Source organism: Lichenostomus cassidix, chromosome 3 (genome assembly GCF_008360975.1).
Source record: "Lichenostomus cassidix isolate B80296 chromosome 3, HeHo_3.0, whole genome shotgun sequence".
Classification (NCBI taxonomy): domain Eukaryota; kingdom Metazoa; phylum Chordata; class Aves; order Passeriformes; family Meliphagidae; genus Lichenostomus; species Lichenostomus cassidix.
The window spans coordinates 92,840,505-92,848,018 of NC_139483.1; the positions used below are offsets into that span (position 1 = coordinate 92,840,505).

A 7,514-nucleotide genomic window follows, 5' to 3' on the forward strand; every position below is an offset into this window, starting at 1 on the left:
TGCTGCATCTTCACTTTAATCAATTATGTAATCAAATTGTCCCTCCTCCAGTGTTCAGTCGACCTCTCTTGAAATGATTAGAAAAGATTTAAAAGATACTAGCTGCCATCAGTGACAGCAAGCACATAACTTGAAAATCTCATTACCACTTGTGAAGAATATTCAAACGGGACTATTTAAAAGACAGGCTCAAGTCCAAATTTGGGCAGTTAGTGAGATCTTTCCAGACCTTATGAGAGTGAGTTAAAGTAAGATTCATCTGACTTTAGCCATCTCTAGTTTAGATGTGTCCTGAGTTTGCCACCTGATGCTGGCTCTGTAATCAGGGGGAGCATGCAGAAGCAGGCAATTTTAAAGCACATCAGTAATTGGACCTATTTTGCTCTTCTACTTTAAGATGAGATGAATTTCTCCCTGAAAGTACCAGTGTCTTTCCAGTGGCTGAAGGGGGAACTTCAAAGGTAAATGTCTATGCTGTAAGTATGTCCAGTTAGATGAGATTCATTCCCTCTGGGATGAATTCTCCTGCAGAACATCCCATTTTCCTTGCAGCTTTTGGGGAAGAATTTCAGTTCCCACCATAGTTCCCAAGTACTGTACCATGCCTTGGTGGCCCAACAGAGTTGAAGTCAAAGCACCAATCCCCACTAGCTGACCTTGGGCAAGATATGCAGTAGACATGGTATGAGCTGGGTGGCTTTATCACAAATGGCTGATAAGGTGAAAAGCACAGATACAGAAGAGAATCAAACTAATTTAAAGATTAGTAGAGACATACAAATATGTGCTTAATCACCTAAAAATGGGAAATAGAATTTTAAGTATACTGCTGGGTTTTTGACACTAGATGGCAACAGTATACATTAGAAATACTGGATTGTCAACCAGTAAAAGTAAAGTTTACTCAAGGAATTGAATGGAGGAGAATCTCAGAAATTATTTTAGACTATGTTTTGAATGAAATTAGAAAAAAGTAAAGCATGTTTACAGTACTACATGTTTCTTCTATCCAGATGTAAAATCTAGAGAAATTAATTTAAGTCTACTAGAAAAGCTTGTATTTACTCTGAGTTAGAATCTGCCCTTCCATGAAAGAGTGTTTATTAGAGGCTCTCAATCCAAACAAAGGTTAAATGTTGCTTTTACCATCTGGATGATTACAGAGTCTGACGGTCACAGGCCCCACTCCTTTGTTCCTCAATTTCCTCAACAAATCGGTGTATGCACAGAGTTTGAGAGCAGTTTTCTTTCATCATGAAATACATTTGTAGAATATATGAATCAAGTTTTCGTTTCCACCTCTTCTTCTGAGTAGTAGAGATGTTATGCTGCATGACTCATTTAATTAGAAAAAGAAGACTGAAACACTGCAGAGGGATTAAATTGTGGTGTTAGTTTGGGAGGAGAGATCACAGCTGTACTTCTCCTTTTACAGTGGTCTAAATCTTTTGGTTTAGTTGGTATCATCAGCCAGTGCAGAGGAACAGAAGGATGTGACTTTCTGGAAACTCCTTTTTCTTTCTTGATGTACTTGATATACCATGTTTGGGAGATAACATGAATAGTCCTGTATAGGACTTCCCAGCTGCTCAGGGAAACATCCCCAGTTCTCACTGTTTGTGGGTTTAGAACATTTTTCTTAATACATCTTTCTCATTGCCAGGTTCTCAGTGGTGTTGTTTAACATCCCACAAGAGGAGACAAGAACTAATATTCTGTGTTACCATAATACAACTTCTACTGTAAATAAGAATACTGAACTTTTAAAGAATAGAATGGACCACTGAAGGTTAAAAAACATGGAGTAAAGTTCCTAGACCGTTCAAGAATATAGCCTTTTAATATTGTTACCATTTTGAATGAAAAAGATCAGTTTCTTTTGCAGAATATTCTTCTGGGTTGTGAAGATATCCTTTTAATCTTGCTACTATTTTGAAAGAAAAGAAAAACTTATTTATTTTTTACAATATGTTTCTAGGCTATGGATGAGTTTCCTGAAAAGCAAATTGGATATTGATGGAATTAGCTTGCCGCAGATTTTTCTGCAGGGCTAAAGCCACAGCAGTTCTCATGGCTTCACAGTAAAAAAAATATAAAGAGATTCCTTTGTGGGTCAAAGTAAGAATTGCCTACTTTTTTAATAAAATTATTTATTTTAGATATTTGGAACATAGGCACCAAAGCTGTCTTCCCAACTGCAAGAGTTCCACCTATATTGTCTTTTAAGTGGACTCTTCCTTACACCTTCAAGCAGAAGCTCACTAAGCATCCACATTATCTACATTTATCTACATTCAGGTCTGTGCTATGGTCAGATAGTCTGTGTATCCAGGATTCAGGTTCTGAGTTTGCCAGTAGATAATTCTATGGAGAGAAATTATGTGGCATCAAGCACTTTTAACTCTGTCTCAAAGGTTCAAAATCCACAGGAAAACTTTCAGTTCTCATGTGACTTTGAGGTGAGGTATGGCCTAAGGGAAATATTTTTGGAGGAGAGAAACAATGACCTTTTTTTACTGTGAGGTGAATATGGTAACTACATATTTCACAGATGTGGAGTATGAGGCAGAAAGATTAAGTGAACAGCTCAAGGCTATAAAGAAAATTTTGTATCGGAGACCAGATCAGAAGGGAGGAACTGCTGACTCCCAATGCTATGCTAAGATACCTCTCTCTGTTAAAATTGGCCTATGAATCATCCTAAAAGCCAACAGTAATGCTTTATGAGTCTCAGCACTGCAGATGCTATTAGTCTTATTGAGGAAGAAGGGACTTCTTTATGAATGTGCAGCAATAATCATTCCTCACTCTTGTAAGCATTTATAAATATTCAAACCATTCACAATCTAAATCCAGCAAACACATTGTATGCCAAGCTGACCTTCACAGGACTAAAAAAAAAATTATTATTATTATTATTATTGTTTTTCAGAATGTAGTTTCCAAAGTCTGTAAAAATGACTTTGCTGTCATGTCTGCTTCCTGACAATGCCTTTCTTTTCCTTCCTTTACAGATATTCATAAGACATTGAAAACTCATTGGTGGCAGCAGTGTAGAGAGAAAAATAAATCCAGATGTGAGCCTTCGTATTTCAGGACATATCTTCATTTGATTCTGAATGATAGTACCTTTTTATTTTCTGTCCTTTTTCATATATGAGCAATTTTATTGTCACGATCTTGTGAATAAAGTGTCTGTGTATGAGGCTGTTGTGCTACAGCTTGCAGAGAATATTCCAGTTCCCAAATCTTGCAGGATATAACTGGCTTCCCAAGACTATGTTTTGGGATTTAAGGACTTGGGATCACGGAATCAGAGAACAGTTAAAGTTAGACGAGACCTCTGGAGATCATCTGGTTCAACCCCTCTGTCAAGGCAGGATTACCTGGAACAGGATACACAGGAACATGTCCAGGTGGGTTTGGAATGTCTCCAGAGAGGAAGATTCCACAATGTCCCTGGGCAGCTGTTCCAGTGCTCTGACACTCTCTGTGTAAAGAAGTTCCTCCTCACCTTGAAGTGAAACTTCTTCTTTTTTACTTTATGGCCATTACTTCTCATCCTATCCCTGGGCACCACTGAAAGGAGTCTGGCACCATTTCTTGGCACCTGGCTTTGAGATATTTGTGTGTACTGACGAGATCCCTCTCAGTCTTCTCCAGGCTGAGAAGCAGGTCCATCTCCTGCAATCTCTCCTTATGAGAGAGGTGCTTCAGACTCCTAATCATCTTTGTGGTCTCCTCTTCAGTAGTTCATTGCCTTTCTTGAACTGTGTAGATCAGAACTGAGCACAATACTCCAGATGTGGCCTCACTAGGGTTGAGTAGAGGCTGAGGATCACATCCCTTGGCCTGTGAAATTTTGCTTCAGTTGCTTTCTCATCAGTTAAGATTAGCTGGATGACCTTGGCTGACAGTTCTTAAATAAGGTGAATCTGTAATCAGAAGCCACACTTCTTTAGGTCACTTACTGGAGTAAATCAGGAGTAACTCCACTTCATGGTGCCACAAGGTAATGTGAGGAGGAAGCAGGACAGAAATGTCATGGGAGAGGTTCCCTAGGCAGTCAAAGCCAGTTACTTGACTACTGAATTTCTTTGTCATCTATCTCCCTCCAAGCATGATAAGCTTCTTGGCAATTCAAGATTCAAGGCAAATTTCCAAAGTCTATGGGACATGATGGTAAACCCCGAGTAATCCATATCTCCATAGCTGTCAAAGGAGACAGCTCAGAGGGGCATGGAGAAATCTCAGTCTCTGGCCTAGCACAGAAAATGCTCTGAGATCTGATATTCTCTCCGAGTCATGAAGACAATTATTGCTCTAAAGGTGCAAGGACTGAAGCTTTATAGGTGATGGAGGAGATTTGCATACTTGAGTGTGAAATGTACTAAAATTGAAGAGAGAAACAATATGAAGTTGCACACTGCCTCACTCACAAGCAGGCATTAAGCATAAAAGAGATCTAAAAGAAGTCATCAGTGAGGTCTGAAATGATGTTGTTAATTGTTGTGGTGTCCAACGTCTCAGACAAACATCCTACCATGTTCTCTCATCTGGGAAAAAAATGAGCTTTAGTGGGTTTTCACTTGACTTGCAGACATGAACTCATGCAGATACTTAGCAAGAAAATCTGCACATACTTGTTTATATTCAAGTATCATAGCTCATTAGCTTGATGTCCACAGAAAATAGCTTTTAATTAGTTGTGAATTTTTTTTTAGATCAGAAATACAGTGCCAGATTTATAATGAAAATTAAATGCTGCATTCAAGGTCTGTTTTCACAACAGAGAGATATGTAAAACTGTTTTACCTAAATCAATTAGCAGTATTTAGCCACCTGTATAAGTAGGCACTTTGAAACTATCACTATTTGCAGTTATTATATATAAAACATCATATTTCTCTCTTCATTTAGCTGTTATCTCAGTGATTGCCCTTGGTTAAGTTACTTAAACTTCAGTGGGCCACCACTGCATGGCTTGATTTAGCATAGGTATTCTACTTTAAAGCTGCCTTTTCTCTGGAATAACTTTCATCTGTTCTTTCTTAGTAATGACTCCCATATATGCGTTATGAAATTTGTCCATAAGCAGGTTAGCATAAGGACATTTAAGCATCGAGAATATTATACTCTTTAGGAATTGTAATAAATACATTTAAATTCTAATTTGAAAAAAAAAGTTTCCCTAAAGTAGTATTAGCTCTTTTTCAGTGACTTCAGACTTGTTAACAACTCCAAGTAATCAAGCTGTTTACATCTAACCAGCACACTGTGAAGAAACCAGAGTACTGTAGATAGTGTTGGTGATTGTATGGCAGCAGGATCAGACAACAGTGCAACTCCAGCACACATTTGCTCAGTTTTAAGGTGTGACTACTCTCCAACCCAGAAGTGTTATTGTAGCCCAGAAATTAGCACCAAAAGAGAGCTCCAAAATGAGAGGTAGGCTACTGTGCCAGTAAAGAGGAATGTCAGATAAAAACCTGTGAAATAATCTATACCCTTTTCTGAATGTGCAGAAATAGTGGTTCATGAGACTGCCTTGGAGACTTGCTGTGGTGTAACTTCAACCAGAAACTCAGCAACACACAGCCACCCACTCACTCCCCCAATGGTTGGATGGGGGAGAGAACTGAAAGAGTAAAAGCTAGAAAACTCATGAGTCGAGATAAAGGCAGTTTAATAGGTAAAGACAAATAATCCCCACACATGCAAGCAAAGCAAAATAAGAAATTAATTCACCACTTTCCATGGGCAGGCAGGTGTTCAGCTGCCCCCAGGAAAGCTGCATGTAATGGTGACTTGGGAAGACAAACACCATCACTCCAAATATTCCTCTCTTCCTCCTTGTTCCCCCAGCCCTTTATGTACTGAATGTCACCATATGGCCTGGGATATCCCGTTGGTCAGTTTGGGTCACCTGTCCCAGCTGTGTCACCTCCCAGCTTCCCACACACCCACAGCCTGCTCATGAGTGTGGCACCATGAAAAGCAGAAAAGGTGCCAAGTGCTGTGCAAGTGACAGCTGCTCAGTAACCACAAAAACATCCCTGTATTATCAACACTGTTTCCAGCACAAGTCTAGAATGTAGGCCCGTATCAGCCATTGTGAAGAAAATTAACATTACCCTAGCTAAAACCAGCGCAAATCCAATTCAGATAATTTTATCCTGCTTATGTAAACTGTTGCCCTTTTTGAGTAGTATGGTATTATTTTGTGACTCAGACTGACTTGAACAGTTACCATTAATCAAATGCCAGAGGCAATTCCAGAAAACCCTTTTATCTGTAGTGAAGAATGATGAATAGTTTGTAAAATGTTTAGGCATCCTTCACAGAGAAAAGTGCTGTTTAGGTGTGTGGTGTTTGTATCAAGGTATGGCTGTACAGTTTGTGTATTAACAACAACAACACAGAAATTACCATGCTTAAACCATGTTAAATCTGCTTTGATGTTATTACCACATCTAAACAGCAAAAGTTTCAGAAAGAGATTTAATCAACTACTTATACAAATATGGCTTTTCTGTCATTTCATGGAATAAATCCTTCTAATTATGCTAGTGTTGAACTATAAATACGGAATCAATGTAAATGATGCACAGCACTTCAGATAACAGTGTCATAGGAAAGCAAACTTCAACCTACTTTACTTAAATAAACCCATGCATGTGTTGCCTTTATAAACAAACACACAGAATGAAATAAAAATAATGAATGACCTTATCATAGGGTGCTTCAATTAAAAGTTATAAAACTGCTTTGGCAACTTCATGGAAAGAGTATGAAAATGCCACTTGAAAAAGACCCCAAAGAAGAAGAAATTTAGGGAAGGACCATCAGTACTTGCTAATCTCAGCTGTTCATAGTGTTACCACTTGTACCCATCCAGGCTGAAACCTGGAGACTATGTTTACACCATAAGGCTGAACACAGCCAGAGCACCTGACTGGCTGTACTGGTTGTTAGCCTGGGTTCTGGCAGAGTTTGCTAAGCACAGACTGGGGAGACAGCCAGGCTCTGGCCCTTCTGGTTTGGGATGTAAGATAATTTAGTGGGATGTCTGCAAACTGTGTTGTGACACTTGGCTACCCAGTGCTACAGAGCTGTCTCTGCAGTGTCTGATTTACGAATATAGTCACAGCCTGAGTGTCGAGCGTCAGCCTTCTCCTGACTTTTCACTAAGAATGAAGAGAAAGAAAAATACAGCTGTCTTCTCAGGGCAGAACACACAGACAGCCTTAGTTTTTTCTGAAAAGGTATAAAGTTCTCATGCCTTTGAGGCAGATCTTCCAAATTGGTTTTCTTGGGATAGGACAAAGGGGCACTTAGCATTTTTGTCAAGCCTCCAGCACTTAAGAAAGAGAGAAAACAATAACATAGTGATAATCTGGAAAATACTTAGCCTAGAGGGAGGTTGGCATCACAGAGAAAAAGACCCAAAACAACCCAAACCAGAAAACTATTGTTGGGAGGCTGGAAGCAAAAAACTATAAGCAAAAGATTCA

The 7,514-nt window shown here is 39.0% G+C and overlaps 1 long non-coding RNA gene across 1 annotated transcript; it reads left to right on the forward strand.

Moving 5' to 3' along the window:
• Positions 1–396: 396 nt before the first annotated feature.
• Positions 397–6,728, forward strand: LOC146440225 (uncharacterized). Its single transcript, XR_014851088.1, has 2 exons — positions 397–461; positions 3,015–6,728. It is a non-coding gene; the product is annotated as an uncharacterized LOC146440225 (long non-coding RNA).
• Positions 6,729–7,514: the final 786 nt, after the last annotated feature.